This window comes from Amphibalanus amphitrite, unplaced genomic scaffold, assembly GCF_019059575.1.
Source record: "Amphibalanus amphitrite isolate SeventyFive unplaced genomic scaffold, NRLGWU_Aamphi_draft 000126F_arrow, whole genome shotgun sequence".
Lineage (NCBI taxonomy): Eukaryota > Metazoa > Arthropoda > Thecostraca > Balanomorpha > Balanidae > Amphibalanus > Amphibalanus amphitrite.
In genome coordinates, this window is record NW_024881621.1 from 313,460 (window position 1) to 339,362 (window position 25,903).

The 25,903-nt window shown below is 48.0% G+C and overlaps 1 long non-coding RNA gene across 1 annotated transcript; it reads right to left on the reverse strand.

The window, feature by feature from the left end:
• Positions 1-11,048: 11,048 nt before the first annotated feature.
• On the reverse strand, positions 11,049-25,578 carry LOC122381728. The gene is made up of 2 exons (XR_006256576.1): positions 25,546-25,578; positions 11,049-12,498 (listed from the first exon to the last, which is right to left on the reverse strand). It is a non-coding gene; the product is annotated as an uncharacterized LOC122381728 (long non-coding RNA).
• Between the last annotated feature and the right edge of the window lie 325 nt (positions 25,579-25,903).

The window sequence follows — 25,903 nt, forward strand, 5'->3', positions numbered from 1 at the left end:
CGATTTTACGGATATTTTACGAGTCTAGGGGGCTTTACGGGCCTTAAACGTCAATGCAACGGGGACCGTTTTGGGGAAAGTTTCTCGGCTGGTGGTGGGGCACCTGTGTGCCGATTTTGAACGAAATCGGGGGGGCCCCCCCATTGACCCGAAATTTTGATTTTCCCGTAAAACTTTCCTATGGGAAAAAAGTGGAATTTTCCTGCAGGACTGTGTCTGGGTAAACGAGAGCTTTCGATTGATACCCATTTTTACCCTAGCGCCCCGTTTTTGGCCGTACAAGGGCGAATTTACGGATTTTTTACGAGTTTACGGGGCTTTAAGGGCCTTAAACGTCAATGCAACGGGGACCGTTTTGGGGAAAGTTTCTCGGCTGGTGGTGGGGCACCTGTGTGCCGATTTTGAACGAAATCGGGGGGACCCCCATTGACCCAAAATTTTGATTTTCCCGTAAAAACTTTCCTATGGGAAAAAAGTGGAATTTTCCTGCAGGACTGTGTCTGGGTAAACGAGAGCTTTCGATTGATACCCATTTTTACCATAGCACCACTTTTTTGTCCGTACAAAGGCGATTTTACGGATATTTTACGAGTCTAGGGGGCTTTACGGGCCTTAAACGTCAATGCAACGGGGACCGTTTTGGGGAAAGTTTCTCGGCTGGTGGTGGGGCACCTGTGTGCCGATTTTGAACGAAATCGGGGGGGACCCCCCATTGACCCGAAATTTTGATTTTCCCGTAAAAACTTTCCTATGGGGAAAAATTGGAATTTTCCTGCAGGACTGTGTCTGGGTAAACGAGAGCTTTCGATTGATACCCATTTTTACCCTAGCGCCCCGTTTTTGGCCGTACAAGGGTGAATTTACGGATTTTTTACGAGTTTACGGGGCTTTAAGGGCCTTAAACGTCAATGCAACGGGGACCGTTTTGGGGAAAGTTTCTCGGCTGGTGGTGGGGCACCTGTGTGCCGATTTTGAACGAAATCGGGGGGGACCCCCCATTGACCCAAAATTTTGATTTTCCCGTAAAAACTTTCCTATGGGAAAAAAGTGGAATTTTCCTGCAGGACTGTGTCTGGGCAAACGAGAGCTTTCGATTGATACCCATTTTTACCATAGCACCACTTTTTTGTCCGTACAAAGGCGATTTTACGGATATTTTACGAGTCTAGGGGGCTTTACGGGCCTTAAACGTCAATGCAACGGGAACCGTTTTGGGGAAAGTTTCTCAGCTGGTGGTGGGGCACCTGTGTGCCGATTTTGAACGAAATCGGGGGGGACCCCCCATTGACCCGAAATTTTGATTTTCCCGTAAAAACTTTCCTATGGGGAAAAAGTGGAATTTTCCTGCAGGACTGTGTCTGGGTAAACGAGAGCTTTCGATTGATACCCATTTTTACCCTAGCGCCCCGTTTTTGGCCGTACAAGGGCGAATTTACGGATTTTTTACGAGTTTACGGGGCTTTAAGGGCCTTAAACGTCAATGCAACGGGGACCGTTTTGGGGAAAGTTTCTCGGCTGGTGGTGGGGCACCTGTGTGCCGATTTTGAACGAAATCGGGGGGGACCCCCTATTGACCCAAAATTTTGATTTTCCCGTAAAAACTTTCCTATGGGAAAAAAGTGGAATTTTCCTGCAGGACTGTGTCTGGGTAAACGAGAGCTTTCGATTGATACCCATTTTTACCCTAGCGCCCCGTTTTTGGCCGTACAAGGGCGAATTTACGGATTTTTTACGAGTTTACGGGGCTTTAAGGGCCTTAAACGTCAATGCAACGGGGACCGTTTTGGGGAAAGTTTCTCGGCTGGTGGTGGGGCACCTGTGTGCCGATTTTGAACGAAATCGGGGGGGACCCCCCATTGACCCAAAATTTTGATTTTCCCGTAAGAACTTTCCTATGGGAAAAAAGTGGAATTTTCCTGCAGGACTGTGTCTGGGTAAACGAGAGCTTTCGATTGATACCCATTTTTACCATAGCACCACTTTTTTGTCCGTACAAAGGCGATTTTACGGATATTTTACGAGTCTAGGGGGCTTTACGGGCCTTAAACGTCAATGCAACGGGGACCGTTTTGGGGAAAGTTTCTCGGCTGGTGGTGGGGCACCTGTGTGCCGATTTTGAACGAAATCGGGGGGGACCCCCCATTGACCCGAAATTTTGATTTTCCCGTAAAAACTTTCCTATGGGGAAAAAGTGGAATTTTCCTGCAGGACTGTGTCTGGGTAAACGAGAGCTTTCGATTGATACCCATTTTTACCCTAGCGCCCCGTTTTTGGCCGTACAAGGGCGAATTTACGGATTTTTTACGAGTTTACGGGGCTTTAAGGGCCTTAAACGTCAATGCAACGGGGACCGTTTTGGGGAAAGTTTCTCGGCTGGTGGTGGGGCACCTGTGTGCCGATTTTGAACGAAATCGGGGGGGACCCCCATTGACCCGAAATTTTGATTTTCCCGTAAAAACTTTCCTATGGGAAAAAAGTGGAATTTTCCTGCAGGACTGTGTCTGGGTAAACGAGAGCTTTCGATTGATACCCATTTTTACCCTAGCGCCCCGTTTTTGGCCGTACAAGGGCGAATTTACGGATTTTTTACGAGTTTACGGGGCTTTAAGGGCCTTAAACGTCAATGCAACGGGGACCGTTTTGGGGAAAGTTTCTCGGCTGGTGGTGGGGCACCTGTGTGCCGATTTTGAACGAAATCGGGGGGACCCCCCATTGACCCAAAATTTTGATTTTCCCGTAAAAACTTTCCTATGGGAAAAAAGTGGAATTTTCCTGCAGGACTGTGTCTGGGTAAACGAGAGCTTTCGATTGATACCCATTTTTACCATAGCACCACTTTTTTGTCCGTACAAAGGCGATTTTACGGATATTTTACGAGTCTAGGGGGCTTTACGGGCCTTAAACGTCAATGCAACGGGGACCGTTTTGGGGAAAGTTTCTCGGCTGGTGGTGGGGCACCTGTGTGCCGATTTTGAACGAAATCGGGGGGGACCCCCCATTGACCCGAAATTTTGATTTTCCCGTAAAAACTTTCCTATGGGAAAAAAGTGGAATTTTCCTGCAGGACTGTGTCTGGGTAAACGAGAGCTTTCGATTGATACCCATTTTTACCCTAGCGCCCCGTTTTTTGGCCGTACAAGGGCGAATTTACGGATTTTTTACGAGTTTACGGGGCTTTAAGGGCCTTAAACGTCAATGCAACGGGGACCGTTTTGGGGAAAGTTTCTCGGCTGGTGGTGGGGCACCTGTGTGCCGATTTTGAGCGAAATCGGGGGGGACCCCCCATTGACCCAAAATTTTGATTTTCCCGTAAAAACTTTCCTATGGGAAAAAAGTGGAATTTTCCTGCAGGACTGTGTCTGGGTAAACGAGAGCTTTCGATTGATACCCATTTTTACCATAGCACCACTTTTTTGTCCGTACAAAGGCGATTTTACGGATATTTTACGAGTCTAGGGGGCTTTACGGGCCTTAAACGTCAATGCAACGGGGACCGTTTTGGGGAAAGTTTCTCGGCTGGTGGTGGGGCACCTGTGTGCCGATTTTGAACGAAATCGGGGGGGCCCCCCCATTGACCCGAAATTTTGATTTTCCCGTAAAACTTTCCTATGGGAAAAAAGTGGAATTTTCCTGCAGGACTGTGTCTGGGTAAACGAGAGCTTTCGATTGATACCCATTTTTACCCTAGCGCCCCGTTTTTGGCCGTACAAGGGCGAATTTACGGATTTTTTACGAGTTTACGGGGCTTTAAGGGCCTTAAACGTCAATGCAACGGGGACCGTTTTGGGGAAAGTTTCTCGGCTGGTGGTGGGGCACCTGTGTGCCGATTTTGAACGAAATCGGGGGGACCCCCATTGACCCAAAATTTTGATTTTCCCGTAAAAACTTTCCTATGGGAAAAAAGTGGAATTTTCCTGCAGGACTGTGTCTGGGTAAACGAGAGCTTTCGATTGATACCCATTTTTACCATAGCACCACTTTTTTGTCCGTACAAAGGCGATTTTACGGATATTTTACGAGTCTAGGGGGCTTTACGGGCCTTAAACGTCAATGCAACGGGGACCGTTTTGGGGAAAGTTTCTCGGCTGGTGGTGGGGCACCTGTGTGCCGATTTTGAACGAAATCGGGGGGGACCCCCCATTGACCCGAAATTTTGATTTTCCCGTAAAAACTTTCCTATGGGGAAAAATTGGAATTTTCCTGCAGGACTGTGTCTGGGTAAACGAGAGCTTTCGATTGATACCCATTTTTACCCTAGCGCCCCGTTTTTGGCCGTACAAGGGTGAATTTACGGATTTTTTACGAGTTTACGGGGCTTTAAGGGCCTTAAACGTCAATGCAACGGGGACCGTTTTGGGGAAAGTTTCTCGGCTGGTGGTGGGGCACCTGTGTGCCGATTTTGAACGAAATCGGGGGGGACCCCCCATTGACCCAAAATTTTGATTTTCCCGTAAAAACTTTCCTATGGGAAAAAAGTGGAATTTTCCTGCAGGACTGTGTCTGGGCAAACGAGAGCTTTCGATTGATACCCATTTTTACCATAGCACCACTTTTTTGTCCGTACAAAGGCGATTTTACGGATATTTTACGAGTCTAGGGGGCTTTACGGGCCTTAAACGTCAATGCAACGGGAACCGTTTTGGGGAAAGTTTCTCAGCTGGTGGTGGGGCACCTGTGTGCCGATTTTGAACGAAATCGGGGGGGACCCCCCATTGACCCGAAATTTTGATTTTCCCGTAAAAACTTTCTTATGGGGAAAAAGTGGAATTTTCCTGCAGGACTGTGTCTGGGTAAACGAGAGCTTTCGATTGATACCCATTTTTACCCTAGCGCCCCGTTTTTGGCCGTACAAGGGCGAATTTACGGATTTTTTACGAGTTTACGGGGCTTTAAGGGCCTTAAACGTCAATGCAACGGGGACCGTTTTGGGGAAAGTTTCTCGGCTGGTGGTGGGGCACCTGTGTGCCGATTTTGAACGAAATCGGGGGGGACCCCCTATTGACCCAAAATTTTGATTTTCCCGTAAAAACTTTCCTATGGGAAAAAAGTGGAATTTTCCTGCAGGACTGTGTCTGGGTAAACGAGAGCTTTCGATTGATACCCATTTTTACCCTAGCGCCCCGTTTTTGGCCGTACAAGGGCGAATTTACGGATTTTTTACGAGTTTACGGGGCTTTAAGGGCCTTAAACGTCAATGCAACGGGGACCGTTTTGGGGAAAGTTTCTCGGCTGGTGGTGGGGCACCTGTGTGCCGATTTTGAACGAAATCGGGGGGGACCCCCCATTGACCCAAAATTTTGATTTTCCCGTAAGAACTTTCCTATGGGAAAAAAGTGGAATTTTCCTGCAGGACTGTGTCTGGGTAAACGAGAGCTTTCGATTGATACCCATTTTTACCATAGCACCACTTTTTTGTCCGTACAAAGGCGATTTTACGGATATTTTACGAGTCTAGGGGGCTTTACGGGCCTTAAACGTCAATGCAACGGGGACCGTTTTGGGGAAAGTTTCTCGGCTGGTGGTGGGGCACCTGTGTGCCGATTTTGAACGAAATCGGGGGGGACCCCCCATTGACCCGAAATTTTGATTTTCCCGTAAAAACTTTCCTATGGGGAAAAAGTGGAATTTTCCTGCAGGACTGTGTCTGGGTAAACGAGAGCTTTCGATTGATACCCATTTTTACCCTAGCGCCCCGTTTTTGGCCGTACAAGGGCGAATTTACGGATTTTTTACGAGTTTACGGGGCTTTAAGGGCCTTAAACGTCAATGCAACGGGGACCGTTTTGGGGAAAGTTTCTCGGCTGGTGGTGGGGCACCTGTGTGCCGATTTTGAACGAAATCGGGGGGGACCCCCATTGACCCGAAATTTTGATTTTCCCGTAAAAACTTTCCTATGGGAAAAAAGTGGAATTTTCCTGCAGGACTGTGTCTGGGTAAACGAGAGCTTTCGATTGATACCCATTTTTACCCTAGCGCCCCGTTTTTGGCCGTACAAGGGCGAATTTACGGATTTTTTACGAGTTTACGGGGCTTTAAGGGCCTTAAACGTCAATGCAACGGGGACCGTTTTGGGGAAAGTTTCTCGGCTGGTGGTGGGGCACCTGTGTGCCGATTTTGAACGAAATCGGGGGGACCCCCCATTGACCCAAAATTTTGATTTTCCCGTAAAAACTTTCCTATGGGAAAAAAGTGGAATTTTCCTGCAGGACTGTGTCTGGGTAAACGAGAGCTTTCGATTGATACCCATTTTTACCATAGCACCACTTTTTTGTCCGTACAAAGGCGATTTTACGGATATTTTACGAGTCTAGGGGGCTTTACGGGCCTTAAACGTCAATGCAACGGGGACCGTTTTGGGGAAAGTTTCTCGGCTGGTGGTGGGGCACCTGTGTGCCGATTTTGAACGAAATCGGGGGGGACCCCCCATTGACCCGAAATTTTGATTTTCCCGTAAAAACTTTCCTATGGGAAAAAAGTGGAATTTTCCTGCAGGACTGTGTCTGGGTAAACGAGAGCTTTCGATTGATACCCATTTTTACCCTAGCGCCCCGTTTTTTGGCCGTACAAGGGCGAATTTACGGATTTTTTACGAGTTTACGGGGCTTTAAGGGCCTTAAACGTCAATGCAACGGGGACCGTTTTGGGGAAAGTTTCTCGGCTGGTGGTGGGGCACCTGTGTGCCGATTTTGAGCGAAATCGGGGGGGACCCCCCATTGACCCAAAATTTTGATTTTCCCGTAAAAACTTTCCTATGGGAAAAAAGTGGAATTTTCCTGCAGGACTGTGTCTGGGTAAACGAGAGCTTTCGATTGATACCCATTTTTACCTCTTTGTGACGTCATTTCTAGGGGAAAATGGGTCATAAAGGTTTCCCTCTACCGGGGCCTTTTTTCCCCCTACCGAATCTGTGCTGTGCTGAATCTGTGCTGAATCTGTGCCAACTTCCGTTACATCATTTAGTGACGGTTGTCGATTGGAGTGCCACACTCGCCGGGTGAGTGATGATCTTTGTGAGAGTTACGAGAATACGATTGTCAGTCCAGTGGGTATGACAGTCTGACACCGGGGCCCGGTCAGATCCCCACCCGATGTGCTACACACGAACACTCGCCAGGGTGTTTTACGATTCTTTGTGTGCTCAAACCCTGTTCAGCGCTGTCCGACTAACTGAGCTCGCCCACGCGAACCGGCGCGGCACGAGCGCATTGATTTGTTTTCGTTTGTTCAGACAGGGTCACAAACTAATTTCGACTTGGCCTGATGGAATCCATAAACGGCGCGAGGATTGCGACAGGTGCGCCGGAATCAATTGATCTCGCGGTAGCGAACTGATTTATTAAGCTTTGTGTGGCAATTGAATTGACCCGCAAGGCCGCACCCCATGCGTAACACAGACCACGGATAATAAATATAGCGATAGGGTACAGATTATAAACGGCCGAGATCATGACCAAGCGATAATCCAGTTGCGTAACAGGGCTACGCGGTGAATTGCTAATCAGCTAGTTTGCTCAAAATGTAAATTAAATTCGGTCTGGAATGTCTAATGAACTGTTGAAACAAATGGCACACAGGCGATCTTTGCTGTGAAAAAAATATCTGAACCAATTGATTTGAATATTTATTTTTACACCCACATTTTTTCCTCTTGAAACAAATAATCACGAGGCGGAGATAAGCTTGGCGACGAATAACCCCCCCAAGCGGCAATTAAACCTAGGAACGACCAACGAGCAAACTTCGAAATGTTGGCCGATATCTGAAGACGTTTCGCGTGTATGTTGACGCGCTTTTTTATCACGCACGTGTTGCACGCACGCATACCTACCACGCATACGCACCATAAGATATATCCCTCGCCGGACCTATTGGTTTTCTACATACGCGCCGGCCGAGGGGGGGGGGCGGGTACGACCCCCCCCCTCGCCGTTTCGCCCCTGGTGGAGCTAGCGCGTCGCGGAAAAAACGAGCGTGTGCGCCGTTACGAGACGCAGAGATTGGTACCCAATTTTAAGGTCCTAGGTCAACCGGTGACCTCTGAGGTCAGGTAAAGTGCCCCAAGGTACGGTTCCGTTTTTGGTGAATAACTTCGCAAAAAAAAACGGCCGCAGAGCGCCGATTTTGGCAGCATCGTGTTCGTCTCGCTCAGGCGCGTCGAATGATATACTTTTTGTCTGGGTCAGGTCAACTTGGGGTGTTGACCTCAGGTCAAGGTCAGGTCAGCACCCCCAGGTCACGAAGTTGGTCGAAAGAGGTCATGTCGCATATCATTCGATTCGGCAGGTCTTCCTGAGTCCATTGGTGGCTTTCCCGACTCGCTAGCTCAATTTGATCAAGAGTTATTGACGAAAAACTAATATGACCTTGATGACGTCATAAATGACGTCACGAAAGGTCAACATTGCAAAAGTGACGCATCTAACCTTGCAAGGAGTGCATCAAATCACGATTCTGTGTGCTTGAGATAGTTGGAGATCGTTCCCGGCGCCAGAATAGCAGTTTTCATTTTTCCCCATTGACTTATAATGGTGAGGTCACGAAAATGACCTGACCTCATATGACCTTTAGGAAAAATCCGAGATATACAAGTTGTGGGACTCATAATGGATACTAGATCCTGCAAGTTTCATTTCCCTGTGACATCTCCTCTGGCAGTGAGGGCGTTGCGAAGTTGTGACATCTGAAGACCGTGCAGAGGTTCACTTATGACGTCATAGGTCAGTGACCTGACCTGACCCAAAAATGCGGTTGGTGTCAAAAGATGCGGCTTGGATCAAAGGTCAGGTATGCCAAGTTTCAGCTCTCTATCGCCAGCGTGTTCGGAGCTATCGCGAAAAAACTCTATGGGGGGGCGGCACCCGCCCCCCCCCCCCTCGGCCGGCGAGGGATATAATAATAAGTAGGTATTTGTTGTGTGTTCATGCCTGGAACTGACCGTCTACCAGTTACCAGCTACCTGGTCACTATCGGACCGGATCGAGGGAAGGAAAATGTGATAGAGAATCGATTGGTACTCATTCACGGAGATATAGGGGAGCTGACGAACCCATCCTGACGGAACCAGGCCTGCAACACCTACCTCCTACAGTAAGTAAGTACATCTCTAGCGGGATGAGAGCATAAAGTCGCTCTACCAAAAAGCACGTCTTCAACGTGCTTTCTGGTTTACAACAGAAAGTGTTAGTAAGCATTTAGTACGATATATCAGTTAACTATGTGAGGCTGACAGCTGAGGAGCCGGCCTGTATTTCAGTGCACCAACAAAGCCAAGTGAAAATACACCCCGATGGTAGACGGCAACGGACCGGCGCCCAGCGCCACCTGTGTGGGAAAGTCGACCGCGAACAGCGACACCTACGGATACAGCTCAAATTGATACAGCAGCTGGCAGAGCGGCATTGGCCTTTGGGTAAAATCACGCAATATTTCCCCCAGAATGCTCGAGTTAAAAAAACATATGTATATTCAGCGTTTTCAATGAGGTTGTCTGTGTAGCTTTCCCAAAATGGATTCAGTTCCTACCTGTTTTTTTTTTCGGAGCGCAAGAAAATGGGTAACGAAATTAGCTTTTGTTTCAGAAAATGAATTAAAGGGACCCTCCCACCTTCAAAAAAGTTTATGAATTGGCATGAAAGTGATGTCGCTCGGTTCAGAAAGAGCGAAAACGAATATCTACCAAATTTCACCGAAAAATATTCACCGGTTTTCAAGATATTAGACTTTTACTTTTGTTTACTTTTTGGGATCTCCGCTGTTCCTAGGGACTTTATTTGGAAGCAATAGTTTGGCAGCTGAAAGTGCGGCACTTGTTGCGCGCAAAGCAGCATATACCACCGCGTGCTACAAAACGTTTTAGTCAAACATTTAAAATCGTTAGATATCTGCGCTGACGTCACACATTCAGAGGGGTATTCCTAAGCATTAGCCCCTCTGAATCAAAATGCTGCAATTTTGAAATTCAATATTTCTGATTTAAGGCATTTCTCGGTGTTGTGAGTGCCGAAACCGGTAATTGTGAGCCAGGGACCCCATTTTGGCTATCTCAACTCAAATCTAATGTTAAGGTGGGAGGGTCCCTTTAATGCTATGCATGTCTAATGCCGACTGTCCAGATAATATTGTGTTTCTTTTACAAAACTCGGCACATAAAATGATATTCCGTTTCGACGGAACAGCCCACCCAGCACTCTCTCCCCGGAGGAAGACTGCCATTTTAGCTGACTCCAACAGAGCTCTGGCAAATCGACAGCCCGGAAGGCATGCATGCAGCATACCTATAGCAGTAGACATAGACATGGCAGATGTAGTCCGTGAGATCAGATAAATCCGTGGACAGTTTACTCCGTTGAAGCGAAAGCATCGATAAGAACGAATGCATAGGATGTCATGTGCGTCGCTTTCTTCATTCAAATCGCCCATATCAGAGTTGAGTCCCCATCATACTCCTAATGAGCTTTTCTTACTGACTAGTTCCAGCATTAGGGCTGCGGCCTTCACTTCTTCGCCAGCCATCGTTTATGTCTCATTGTTTGGCATCGCCCCGGGTCGGGCATTATGTCTGCTACGTACCTAAATCGGGATAATCTCAATAAAAAATACGCTATCAGTATCAGTATGTTCACGCCTTATCGATAAACCAACCACGTTAAAACACTAGACCAACGCCAAAAAGAAAAGGAGGGAAACTGGGGCCAAATGTACAAAAGTTTGCTCTCGATTTCACGACTGTTTTTAGCGATGTAAACCAAAGGTTCGATCCTAATGGATGCTATGGAACTGTCATCAGGAGTCATGGAAAGCATGAAAACCTGCCCCGCGACCTACTGGAGCGTTATCATATCCTCAATTGATATACATAAGAGCATCTTCAATCGGAGCACGAATCTTAAAAGAGAAAATGACTTGTTATTTGACTGTTTGCAGATATTCATTTTACGCACTTAGCAGTTCAGTTTAAACTCCCCATGTGCAGTTCAAACTCTGATTTTTAATAAGAGCTCATCTACTGAAGGTTGACCGTCCCATGAGGCTTGATGTAAATGGAACTCTATTAGCCATGAAATGTGTATTGACATTATAGGTGTTTCAAGTGACGGAACATAACACAAAAAAATGTGAACAAGTCAAAACTACGTCGCAAACCTACTCGTATGTGAAAACGAAGTAGGTTTACGTCACAATCATACATACTGAGCGTATGCTTCATGAAAACAGGATGAATTACATCACATATGGGCAATAATTTATAAGTACGATAACACAACTGTTTGCAATGCACCAGAACATGCAAGCAAGGTGATATAGATTTCGGCACACCTCTGTAAACTGTGCTTATGACATTGTGTATTACCTTCGATACATAAACCACTTAACTTTAATGTTAAGTGACACATGCCAATGATAACCACCATAAACGGCACGAGAAGGCATCGACCGCGTGGGTTGACGCACATTCGTATATTATCGTATTGTCACTACTTCTGACTAGTGATTAGGGCACACACACCATACACCACTCACGTATAATTACATTCACCACAAACGTAATGGCACTGGCACACCTGAATCAGTTGCTATTGCTGGAGAATCACATCACCGGCATGATAATTCGTTCAATATATATCAGCACCCTGTTTATCATTCATCATATGTGTGATTCCTTATACCTGCTAGACTCCGTAGCCACTAAAGATCGTCGGCAATTGCCGTGGCCGGTTCCATCGCCGAGCCTCTGGACGTCCTCACCTCAGAACACAAGCCCTCGTGACCTCTTAAGGATAAAGTTAACACAAATTGATGGAACCGGCCAGGTAAGATAGGAATGGTTGGGGGGCACCGATGATGTAGCGATAATACAGCGGCCCGTATCCATGTTTCCGTAAAGTAAAAGCAGAGTGGGCCATATTTTAAATGATTGCAAACATTGCGGATGACTGAGTGCCAGAGTCGTAAACAATCTTAGAACGGCTGATTGGATTCAGTTCCGGGTTTCACCCTCCTTTCATTACTTTACATTCCAGACCCTGTTCACACCGATTAACCTGACGAGTCTTGAAGAAACGCCGTCATCTTTCGGCTGTCGCCCACACCACAGCATCCCCCGGGCAGCCTGACTGTCACCCTCTCACCGAGGGCGGCTGAGGCATGCGCTAGGAGAAACCTCTGACGAAACTGCCACCGTCTAGCAGACTTTTGATAGACTAGTCCTCTAGTAGACGCCGGTGGACGACTGGAACCGTCTAGAAGACTTGGTGAGACTACATACAGTCATCTAGCAGGAGCCTGTGGCGAGACTGCTCCTCTCTAGCAGAAGCCTGTGGCCAGGCTGTCGACCATCCGGCAGACGCCGAGTACCGACGAGCCAGGCAGTCGGAGCCGGCGGGGCAGCGGCAGCGGCTCCCGGGGCCGCCACCGGACCGGCTGCAGCGGCGTGCCCGGCGCCGCCGGCTTGGAGCGCAGCTGAGGTCGGCCCATGGTGTCGGAGTTGGCTGAGGTTCGCTGGGGGGCAGGTCAGGTGGTCAGAGGTCAGCTGGGGGTCAGGTAGGATGCCAGATGTCAGCTGAGGGTCAGGTTGGAGGTTAGAGGTACGCTGGGGTCCAGGTAGGAGGTCAGGTGGGAGGGTTAAGGTCAGAAAGGCCATCAGAGGTCAGCTGGAGGTCCGGTGGGAGGTCAGAAGACCACCAGGTAGGATCAGTTGGATAGTGTGGGTCAGCTGGTGAATGAGACTGGTGGCTTACTGGCTAATGCAGCAGGCAATCTGATGACAGCATATTTACGGTTGTAGATCAACAAGCGGGACGCGAAATAACTCGTGGAAGCTCGACATTGGGTTAGCAAATCATATAAAGTGTCCTATATGTTAAGTCGATTGATGAGTTTAGCTTTCCTGCGGGCAAGGTATAGGCACATCGGGAGGAAACAAATGAGTGTTGACACTGGCATCCGGAACAGACCAGATAGTAAGATATGATACAAATGATATAGACATTGAGAGGGAACGTTTTACAACACAAATGGTATGATTCATAGGTGCACTCAATAGTCAATAGAGCCACTTTTTCGTCGCGGGCATGTTTCAGTGACAGTGGTATCCGTGACTGACAGTTCGAAGCTATACTTTATTGTGTTGCTGTGAAAGCTGACAGTGTTGACCTCACGCACCCCTTTCCTCCCCATCCGGCTCGTTCTGCACGTCACACCCCCTGGCGGCCCCCGGCACGTCCTCTATTATATGTTGAACTGTGTACGTCAGCGTTCAACAACAGTTGCCCCGTTTGTGAGACGTGACTCGTGGTGGTTCCGGTACGAGGGCACAATGAAGTGAGGAAGCTGGGTGTGATACATGACAGAGAAAGCGGGCGGGACCGGTTGGTGAAAACTAAAAAGCGCCATGAATGAGAGAGGAAAAAAACGATATCATTTAGTGACTACTTTTATCGACATAAAGTTGCCTGGGCTGGGATGCCAACATCAGGTATCTGACGAATGGCGTCCTTGAATATCTAAGCCAACTAAGCCAGCGTCGCTAGCTCATTGCATCTCCAGTTCACCGTCCAACGTTCATACATAGACCACTATATACCTATATAGTGGTCTATGCGTGGTCTATAGTGGTCTATGGTTCATAGCATGCAAGCGAAAGACTTAGGTGCTCATCTCAGCGCCATTAAACGTCACCCACGAGCCAGAAGCTGGCACAGCGCCAGTGCTATTTGTCTACCAACAAGACATATAGCCCTGTTTTGTAGCGATAGCGTTCAATTTCCGCTGCCAGAGAACCCTTTCTGAAACAGAGTCGGGCCGCGCGGATAATGCTGACTTTGCTAAGAGATGAGAGAACGGACTGATGTCAGAAAATGCTGTGTGCTTTATGAACACACATAACTTTTTAAAAGTCACATTGCACTTTTGAATCAGCTGGATGTATTAAAACCATGAAAAATAGAACACGAGAAGTTCAAATTTCAAAAAGTGATTTTAAAATCAGACCGCAGTTTTTTTTAAGCTAATATCAAAATCAAAGCATAGCTACCCGACTTACCAGACGCTTCGTCATTCATAGATTTGAAAATGTATGTATCGCAGCCGAACCACACGCAAAAAATTGGGTAGGTATTACGGCTATCTAAAAATCCGTTCTAACCTATAATCATGCTAAAACTGGTAGAAACACTCATTTCTTTTGGTGTAAATCATTGGTCTTTAAATTATTCGAGCTTACTTAGCTCAGCTTAGTTAGCGCTAAGGAGCTCCGGCACTTTTTCTGTCGCTGTCGCATCCAAGTGTTGACAGTGGCGTGTGAGAAGTTGGAACGGCTGCGTCAGATTGTTCGGTTTGTCCCAGCAGACTCGAGCGGGGTGCCGGGAGAGAAAATCGGGAGGGAGTGGTCGCTTTATAGTCAGAGATGTCCTTTCCACAGATGTCCTTTCCACGGGACTTGCATTAGCTAAAATGTCTTTAAAAAACAGGGATATTAAGAAAAGGTTAGACATAAAGCAAGGTCTAGGTGGGAAACATTGGCCCACGAATTCCTTCAGTACAGACATTAAATTTGTAATGAACTTACGTAACGTTTGGCCCATCCACCATCACTACTTCGCAGAAGAAGACATGCATCCAGAATGGCAGCGCTGATATGAGCCGCAAAAATGAGAAATGGAATGTTAAATAAGTTGAAAAGATGGTCAAACCCTCTTGATGAATAATTGACAAATCGCCGACCGTGCCACCAGGCGACCGACCGTTGCCACCCGACTATCCAAAAGTGCGTTGCCACCCGATATAGAACACCCGATAGTGCAAATGACATGTACATATTAACCCGCGCGGGAATGGGGGGGTAAATTTTACCCCCCCTCGCGAATTTTGCGATATCTCAAAAACGGCGGCGCGCAGCGCCGCCAAACTTTCAGTACCTTTTCTTACATCAATTTGACACGTTCCCTGAAAATTTGAGCGAAATCCGTCGGAAAATTTTTTGAGAAATTGACGTTTTAGTGACGTCATGTTCGTCATTTTCGCCTCAAAAACGGCAAAAGTTCAAACGCCGCTAACATCTTCATTTTTAAAGGAATCAAGACGTAACAAAAAAGGTTATACGTAATTTTACTTTGTCTATCAAATGGCTATCTCGGTTTTTTTGAAAATTTTGGATGTTGGCCTAAATTTTTTTAAAAAAACTGACTTTTTTGGGAAAATCATTATAAAATCCAAAATTTTGAGTCTATCGAAAAAACCGGAATATATGTCAGAGAAGTGATCTATGTGCACCTACATGCCAAATTTTAGAAGAATCGGTTCAAAAATGTGGGAGTTATTCAAAATTTTATGACGTCACGACACACAAAATTTTTGAAAAATGACTTTTTTGGAAGTTCTAGACCTCGTACGGAAACAAAAATAGCACCATTCGATTCGCCGTGAAAAACTGCATCAGATAGACACCTTTTTAGGCCTTAACAACCAACTTCAAAATTTGACCTCACTTGACCTGACCTTGACCTGACCTCGACCTGAAATTCATATCACTTAACCTGATCGACCTGAAGTCCATATCACTTATTGAGTGTGCCTATTGAATTCTATGAGTAAAATGACCCATAAAACATGTGTCGCACATGCCCTTTTCTATATTTTGTTTTTTGGTGACCTGACCTGACCTGACCTGACCTTGACCTTGACCTCTGAATGATATTGTATGCAACGAATATTGTCTTGGTAGCCTAAGAACACGTTTTGGGCGATCAGTCTCAGTCCATGACTCCATTCTTCGGCAACTACGGTGCAAGGCCGATACTGTAGAAACTTGCAATTTGTACCCTTGACCTGACCTTGACCTTGACCTCAAACTTTAAATTAAGTACATGTTTTTAGTAGTTCGTGATGAGAGCTTTCGATTGGCGTTTGAATTTTCCAAATCGGACCGTTAGTTCGGGAGATAACAGGGGGGGTAAAATTTACCCCCCCCCCCCCCAGCCCCGCGCGTTCGGCTGGAGACCCCAGCCCCGCGCGGGTTAAAGCAGACATGACTCATGAGCCAAGCACTTGCTGTCAGAAGACCGAGGGGTTGGCGCCGCGCTGGTATGATGGTCACGGCTCGAGAATTGAACAGGCTGGGTTGTGGCCACGGCTAACGTCATATGCACATAATGCTGGATCCAAATTAACCCTCGCCGGACCTATTGGTTTTCTACATACGCGCCGGCCGAGGGGGGGGGGGGCGGGTACGACCCCCCCCCCCTCGCCGTTTCGCCCCTGGTGGAGCTAGCGCGTCGCGGAAAAAAACGAGCGTGTGCGCCGTTACGAGACGCAGAGATTGGTACCCGATTTTAAGGTCCTAGGTCAACCGGTGACCTCTGAGGTCAGGTCAAGTGCCCCAAGGTACGGTTCAGTTTTTGGTGAATAACTTCGCAAAAAACGGCCGCAGAGCGCCGATTTTGGCAGCATCGTGTTCGTCTCGCTCAGGCGCGTCGAATGATATACTTTTTGTCCGGGTCAGGTCAACTTGGGGTGTTGACCTCAGGTCAAGGTCAGGTCAGCACCCCCAGGTCACGAAGTTGGTCGAAAGGGGTCATGTCGCATATCATCCGATTCGGCAGGTCTTCCTAAGTCCATTGGTGGCTTTTCCGGCTCGCTAGCTCAATTTGATCAAGAGTTATTGACGAAAAACTAATATGACCTTGATGACGTCATAAATGACGTCACGCAAGGTCAACATTGCAAAAGTGACGCATCTAACCTTGCAAGGAGTGCATAAAATCACGATTTTGTGTGCTTGAGATAGTTGGAGATCGTTCCCGGCGCCAGAATAGCAGTTTGAATTTTTCCCCATTGACTTATAATGGTAAGGTCACGAAAATGACCTGATCTCATATGACCTTTAGGAAAAATCCGAGATATACAAGTTGTGAGACTCATAATGGATACTAGATCCTGCAAGTTTCATTTCCCTGTGACATCTCCTCTGGCAGTGAGGGCGTTGCGAAGTTGCGACATCTGAAGACCGTGCAGAGGTTCACTTATGACGTCATAGGTCAGTGACCTGACCTGACCCAAAAATGCGGTTGGTGTCAAAAGATGCGGCTTGGATCAAAGGTCAGGTATGCCAAGTTTCAGCTCTCTATCGCCAGCGTGTTCGGAGCTATCGCGAAAAAAACCCTATGGGGGGCGGCACCCGCCCCCCCCCCCTCGGCCGGCGAGGGTTAAAAGGAGCATGGTTAGAGTTTTGTGAATACTTTATTAGGATCTTTTATTACAACAATAAGGCTAAACAGGCCATAACTTGAAGAATGTGAGCTCTTCTAGCCCTTAACCCGCGCCCCACTGGGGTCTGCGTATAACACGCCCTACTGGGGGGGCGGCTATTCATAGCCCCCCCTCCTAACTCCGAAACTACTGGGCCGATCGTCAAAATTCAAACGGCGTCTGATAGCCCCGGAAAAACTGTCGAGCGAAACCTAATTTTATTGACCTCGAGGTCACTGATGACGTCACAGGTCAGGTCAAAGTAAAAATTATTAGCATTTTGGCTTCTTCACGTTTTGGGCTCTGGCCGCCGTCTTACAAGTCAGATCAGGCTCATTTTTGGTTCACACACTCGTGAACAGATGCTCTAGATACTCTGAGGGTACCAAACTTGTACTTTGAATTTCAGGTCAAGGTCAGGTCATCACAGGTCACGAAAATATTATATCATCCGTCGGTCACGTGACACATGTTTTATGGTCCATTTAGGCCAAACATTTCGAATTTGATGTCGTCTGTGTCATGCGAGGTCATTTTGAGTCAAATTTAGCTTAGGTCAGGTCACTTTCAGGTCAAAAAAGGTCAAATTTTGAAGTTAAAATTTTTCAACAAAAAAGGTGTCTATTCAATGCAGTTTGAGCTCAGGAACACGATGGTGCTATTTATATTGGCGTACGATGTCAAATTCGTGCTGAAAAATTGATTTGAAAAATTAATAATTGTTAATTTTTTGCAATAATGCGTATAACTTGGCCATTTTTGAAGATATTTAGCTAAAACTTGCTAGAGGTAGTCATAATAATGCGTTCTATCACATATATTCCGGTTTTTTCGAAAAGTCAAAAACTCTCTGAGAAAAATGTAAAAATATAAATTTTGAATATTATTATTTAAAATTTTCAAAAGTTTCAAAATTTCGAAAATCCGAGATAGCAGTTTGATAGCGCAGTCTATTCTGAGTCCTCTCATGCAAAGAAATTGGATCTAGCTTAAAAACTGAGCTCTTGGGAGCGATTGCCGTGGTTCAATGTTTTGCGTCGAAATCGGCCGAACATGACGTCACTCTGACGTCATTTCCGGCCGACCTATGGTAGGTACGATGTTCAAATTTTGACACAAGGTGTCAAATTGATGCAGCCGAAGGTACTGAAAGTTTGGCGTCGATACGTAAAGCGGTTTGGAAGTTATTGCAGAAAAACGGGAGGGGGGCTATAAATAGCCCCCCAGTGGGGCGCGGGTTAACGCAGTAAACTGGACGCATAGGCAAGTACCTACATTGATTTTTTTCTCCTACAATGTAGTTCAATGCTCTATAAAACTAGCATGACCTTTATAATGGTAACCGTTCCAACAAGGCCTGTCAGTATCACCCGTGACCTTTGCCGGCGCTCCGAAATTGGTCCTGTCTTTCCATTTAAATTGAAGCCGGTGGCTCGGAAGGCCGCTGTTATGAAGTCTCAATGTTCCGCGCCACCCGGGTCAAGAGAGACGGTGCCCTGCTGTGTTAACAGGACACTGTGAGTTGTGACCTTCAGCCGTGGCCTTTGATGCCGCCCCGGGATGCAGTTCATGCCCATTCATTCAGGGAAGAACAATTTGTACCAACTGGATATTGCGTCTTTGTCATAAGTCATAGCACCACTTAGGCCGAGGCTTTAGTGTATGTAATAGAGGTGTCCTTTGATCAGGGGCGGAGTTTCCTATACAGTTGGTGGAGCGGCTGTCCCACGTTGGTGAAGAGGCTGTCCCACTAACTTGCCATTTTACCCTACCAATAAGCGTTTTGTCAAACCAACTTTAGCTGTTTTGTGGGACTTGACTGCTTTGCAAATAAATCTATTTAGGTGTGGGAGGTCTACATTGTGAGAACATGTGAGGAGAGCTTTTATTCTCTGCCCTAAAAAAAATGGATAAGAGCGAAAGTTTAGCTGAAGTGGCTCCCGACGTGAGCCAGCAGATTGGCAGACGCATACACCTCCCACGCACACAACACACACACACGCACACAATCAGCATATCGGAGCACACGCATCTCGATATGTGGGCCAAGGCCGTCCGTCACTCGAGGGACCAGGGAGTGCCGCATATGCCTGCTGGCAGCCGCGGGGTAGTGTCGGGTCTGGCGAGGGTTCGGGGAAGCGCACTGTCGCCATGTGCCGCGCGAGGTGGCCGAGATGAATCCGTGCTCGATACCCGAGGGCTAGGCCGCAGTGGTGCGGGAAGTCATGTAGCATTCATTAGAAGACAGCATGACATGTAAGATAGGATATTAGTTCAACGTGTAAACGATCTCGCTGTATAAACGGTACTTTCATACGCCCCACTTTGAGATAATCCAGACAGACTCGCCGGCCTGCGCTCGGCTGGCAGCATTATCGTATCGTGTGAATTCCGGCCAGCACCATTTCTGTCTCAATTCACACTGTCCCAAAACGGCACCAATGCGGTCGTATAGGCCCAGCCCTGTCCCACACAGACTTGGCTATACTTGCCGCTTGCGGTTTTATAAATCACCCGGCGGCCGGCATGCTCTACGGGGGTAATCAACCTCAGCATAATCGTAAACCGCGCATATTCCGGCTGCACAGCGATTTCTAATTCCACTAAAAGCTCTTCACATGTCTGAGCTCGGGGCCGGGGGCTGTACCATTTTCAGCTCATCCGGTGGGTATTCCGACCGGCAATTTGCGATTTTTGTTAGAGGAACTCGGGCAGTAAGACCAATTTGCACCAACGACGCTGCTGTAACATCCTATGTAGTAACAGTGGAAGAGAATTACCTTAACCCTAGAACGCCTAGGGGGGGGGGGGTTGTATCAACCCCCCCCCTTGAGGTTTTTTCGAAGTGCACGCTAAACGGCTTGTCGTAGCGGGCTGAAATTTTCAATACCCTCTGGGGCAACCTTTGCGCATCTTTTGCCGAAAAAAAAATTGATCGGGTCATGTCAGGTCACGGAGTTATGACGTCATAAGAGGTACAGCCTCCGGCCGGATTTTCACAAACTGAGTGCCAACGCCCGAGGTTTCCTGCCGGTGGTACGAACATCGGTTGATGGATCGTGATGAAACTTCCCATGCATGTTGGGGCAAGTATTGGCTATCATATGGTATAAGAAATTTGACCGGGTCAGGTCAGGTCACGGAGCTATGACGTCACAAGAGGAACAGCGTCCGGTACTATTTTTGAAAAGCGCCCGAACCACTATTTTGCTAATTCTTGTCACCTCAATGGGAATATGCAGCAATATTAGCTTCTATAGGGAGCAAATGGACCTCCCAAATCCAAAAATACAATCAGAATTCAAAAATTTAAATTTTGATTTTTCGAATTTCTGCCGCCGACTGTGACCTTGCCGACTTCCGGCGCTCCCAACGCGCCATTTTTAGAGCTATGGAAACGAAATACATACCAAACGATAGAGAATTGATCAAGGAACACGATAGTGAAGGTTTCAAGTCGATATCTCCCACCGTTTTGCCGCAATCGCCGCCGAAGGTTGAAAAAAGTATATTTTTCCGAAAATTTGACCTTTGACCGGTCAAAAGTAGGTCAAATGTTGACCTAGGACCAAAAAATATACCACCAATCGCGAGATCTCGTTGAGAGCAATCCGTTGGTTTTTTCCGCTAAGCTCTACGACCTTCCGTTTCGAAATCGTGTTATGAGAAATGGCCTGGTCGTGCGAGGGTTAAATTCATTCGCTTAAAGGTAGTGTGCCAGCTTTCTTGGACCATATGGAGTTAATGACCCGGATAAGGAGAACCGGATTTTTAGAACTTATCCATACCTTCAAAACTTATGGAAACGTCTTAAATTCTTCAAATTTTGAGTACCCCAGTGCGAAATTCGCCCCGACGGGTTGTCGGTCGTACCCCAACCACATTTCACACCACTATGAACAATAAATGCACACACTAAAATCGCTATTACCGATAGGCTCATCCAATCAAGTTTCGATAAACCCGTTCATCATCATCTCCTGCGGTTTCGAACACGCCTGTTAGGTAGCTTCTGATGCTCGTCGAGGTCGGAATTTCCAAATACGCGTGGTGCGTCGGGCCGCGCGCTCTGACTTCGGCCAAGAAAAATGCGTCAGCTGATCATTGTCATTTCTGCCACTTGCGTGTGGTGTAATGGGGTCATAACTTAAGAGACGGCTGTTTCATATCAATTATTTTACATAAAATCATATTTCAAACCACAAATTAATGTTCGACAGCCAAATTTAAGAAACAATACCAATACAGGCTTACAGTATAAGGCTCGACATTGTGTTGTCTACGATTAGACAGCTGATAACTCATTCCCGTACGTCGTATGGTCGTAACACTATAATGACCTTTGCTTATTGTCACAAGTGCGCCGCATTCGCGATTGTTGCCCGACGCCTGTTTGCAGGTGAGCCCACTACAGTTGTTATACATATCTAAAAACCGATAAACTTTTAGGCGAAAAAGGCACTATTCCAGGCCCATTTTTGATTTTTTTTTTTGCGATATTAGGTAAAAACAGAAGCTTCTTATCCTAGGAAAAATAAAACGGGAAATCTTTCAAAGGTGGCACACTACCTTTAACACTTGTAGCCAGACCACTTAGCCCCCGGGCCTATACCTAGCAGCCTGACGCATTTGCTGACGGCACAATTGAATTTCTCAGTTTGAAAGGCAGATGGGGCCTGAGCCGACAGCTCTAAATATATTCAGATCGCTGCAGCGAGCTGCAGATAAGGTCATTTCTCCCAAGGTGACTGAAAAAGCAGTGGCGGAGAGCGATGGTCAGGGTCACCCATCTACGTTCTTTACAATGGTATGCTACATACTTGGTTTCAAGATAGCTGGCGGTGGGCGGACTAAAACACAGTATGGTTGGAAATGATAACTCTTATCATCTTAAGTAGTTACCAACAAAACGCTACCAACTAAACCAAGGCTCCAGAAAGGCGGTCTTGGACGCTGCTGGGGGGGGGGGCATACCCCAAAAACGTTTCTCCAGATTGCAAAAACTCATCGCATTTCGATTCCTTATGCAATACTGTACAGTTCAAAACAAACTTCTCCCAGAAGGCTGTTTAATTTTCGTTTCCATTCAGTGAGGGTCCGTAGTTCATAAGGAAAGGAAATTCGAAAAGCCTTAACCTCTGGGATCGGGTTGTGTTTGTAGAGGTTTGTAGAGGAGAGAATCATGGATAGAGCCAAATGGATACATAGGTATATGGAGACTGGAGAGGGAGACGAAAATAACGAGAACAATAACGCAGAAAACATTAAAGCAGGGGCGGATCCAAGGGGGGGGTCACATGGGTCATGGCCCCCCCCTTGAGGCCCGGGGGCCCAAAGACCTGCCAGGGCACCACCGGCCTATCAGGGGTATCACAGTCCTGACAGGGGCACCACAGGACCGCCAGGGGCACCACAGGCCTAGCAGGGACACCACGGGCCTGGTGCCCCTGGGCCCTGACAGGACTGTAACGCCCCTGACAAGCCTGAAGTGTCCCCGGCAGGCACGTGGCGCCCCTGACAGGCCTGAGGCGCCCCTGCAAGGCCGGTGGTGCCTCTGGCAGGCCTGTGGTGTCCATGGCAGGCCTGTGGTGCCCTTGCTAGGCCTCTGGTGCCCCTGACAGGCTTGTAATGCCCCTGGAAGGACTGTGGTGCCCCTGGCAGGCCTCTGGTGCCCCTGACAGGCTTGCGGTGCCCTTGGAAGGACTGTGGTGTCCCTGGGCCCTGACAAGCCTGAGGTGCCCCTGACAGGCCCGTGGTGCCCTTGTTAGGCCTGTGGTGCCCCTGGCAGGCCTCTGGTGCCCCTGGCAGGTCTGTGGTGCCCCTGGCAGGTCTGTGGCGCCCCTGGCAGACCTGTGTTGACTGGTGCCCCTGCTAGGTCGCTGGTGCCCCTCACAGACCTGTGGTGCCCCTGGGCCTTGACAAGCCTGAGATGCCTGGCTATGACAGGCTCGTGGTGCCCCTGATAGAACAGTGGTGCCCTTGCTAGGCCTGTAGTGCCCCTGGCAGGCCTCTGGTGCCCCTGCTACCCCTGCGCCCGGAGAGGACTATGGTGCCTCTGAAAAGCCTGAAGTGCCTCTCGACAGGCCCGTGGTGCCCCTGACAGGCCCAAGTTACCCCTGCGAGGTCGGTGGTGCTCCTGACAGGCCTCTGGTGCCCCTGGCAGGTCTGTGGTGCCCCCCTGGCAGGCCTGTGTTGACTGGTGCCCTTGCTAGGCCGCTGGTGCCCCTCACAGGCCTGCGGTGCCCCTGGAAGGACTGTGGTGCCCCTGCCCCTAGGGGTGCTCATGGGCCCAACAGGCCCGTTGTGCCCCTGACAGGCCTGTCGTGTATACTTGCTAGACCTGTGGTGCCCCTGCTTCCTGGCAGGCCTGTGGTGCCCCTGCTTCCTGGCGGGCCTGTGGCGCCCCTACAAGGCCGTAGGTGCCCCTGACAGGTTTGTGGTGTCCCTGGAAGGACTTTGGTGCCCCTGACAAGCCTGAAGTGTCAAGGACAGACCCTTTAGACGCCAGGGTCAAGTTCGTCGGACTGACAACGATTCGCTTACCTGATAACGTTCCTGGTAAGTACTCACTAATCAGCGTCCACAACATATATACACATAACACATTCATATATACTTGCTTACAATTGGTAAATGTGGTTGTGGGTAAGAGTTAAGATACTGACTAAAAATAAAAAAAAATAAAAAAACTGAAAATGGGGGCACCACCAAAATTAAGTGGACGAAATCCGTTGAGTTTTTAATTTTGGGTATAGGTAGGGGCACCACTTCGATTCATGACCCTCCCCTTGGAGTTTTCCTGGATCCGCCCCTGCATTAAAGGTAGTGTGCCACCTTTGAAAGATTTCCCATTTTATTTTTCCTAGGATAAGAAGCTTCTGTTTTTACTTAATATCGCAAAAAAAAATCAAAAATGGGCCTGGAATAGTGCCTTTTTCGCCTAAAAGTTTATCGGTTTTTAGATATGTATAACAACTGTAGTCGGCTCACCTGCAAACAGGCGTCGGCAACAATCGCGAATACGGCGCACATGTACAATAAGCAAAGGTCATTATAGTGTTACGACCATACGACGTACGGGAATGAGTTATCAGCTGTCTAATCGTAGACAACACAATGTCGAGCCTTAAACTGTAAGCCTGTATTGGTATTGTTTCTTTTATTTGGCTGTCGAACATTATTTATGGTTTGAAATATGATTTTATGTAAAATAATTGATATGGAAAAGCCGTCTCATAAGTTATGACCCCATTTCACCACACGCAAGTGGCAGAAATGACAATGATCAGCTGACGCATTTTTCTTGGCCGAAGTCAGAGCGCGCAGCCCGACGCACCACCACCGCACCACAAAGTATGAGCAGAAGCCGCGCCCAAAGCCAGGGCCCCGGTAACGTGAGGTAGCCGAGTCGGGGCAGCGTGCGCTGACCCAAGCCGGGGCCGCAGCTTTGGGCGCGGTCTACCGCATCCCCGCGGGCAGCCCCGGGCTATCACATGACACCGGGAGGACGCGCGGCTCCGGCTTGGGTCAGCGCACGCTGCCCCGACTCGGCTACCTCACGTTACCGCGGGGCCCTGGCTTTGGGCGCGGTCTACCGCACCACCTAACAGGCGTGTTCGAAACCGCAGGAGCTGATGATGAACGGGTTTATCGAAACTTGATTGGATGAGCATATCGGTAATAGCGATTTCAGTGTGTGCATTTATTGTTCATAGTGGTGTGAAATGTGGTTGGGGTACGACCGACAACCCGTCGGGACGAATTTCGCACTGGGGTACTCAAAATTTGAAGAATTTAAGACGTTTCCATGAGTTTTGAAGGTATGGATAAGTTCTAAAAATCCGGTTCTCCTTATCTGGGCCATTAACTCCATACGGTCCAGGAAAGCTGGCACACTACCTTTAACACCGAATACAGTAATGTTGGAAAAAAGGTGTATGGCTAATGAAATTGATTACAGTTCGCATTTTACGGGAAAAAAAAAACATACAAAATCATAGACAATCTTAAATATTATCCGCGAAAGCGTGATAAGAGAAAATAATTAAATTGTGCCTAAGTATGTACCTACAGTTATGCTTTAGCAATAGCTGGAACTAATCAAAATCGTTACATAGTGAATGTAAATGTAGATGTGTTCTATCAAAACAAACACACCCTCCTGTGCTGAGTTCAAGGTCACTGGTTAAAACAATTTTACGGGATATAACTGTTCAATGAAAACTAAGCTGATTAGATCACATCACTGGTGCCGACCAGCAGTAACTGATCGGTGACCTGACCCCGTCTCTGTCCCCTCACCTGTCGTTCTGACGGCGACCGGCGGGCGACTGGGACCGCCACCGGCCCTGCGGCCGCTCAGCTGGTACCGACCCGCCCCCCCCCCCCCCCCGCACACGCCCCGAATCGATGTTCTGGGCCGTGCGAGCGCCGCCGCTAAGGGCGAATATCGCCAGCTCTCCCGTGCCGTACCGTGCCAACACCGCCCTAACGGCTGCTGCGTCAGAGTCAGATTTCCCGTACGGAGATCGATAGTAGGCGGAGTGGCTCCGTCATGCATGTGGGTCATCGGCACGCGTAAAGTGCGTGTGGGGTCCGCTACCGGCGTGACCCGGCGAGACCCACAGCAAACAGCCGCCGGGGGTACCGCGTCTGAGGT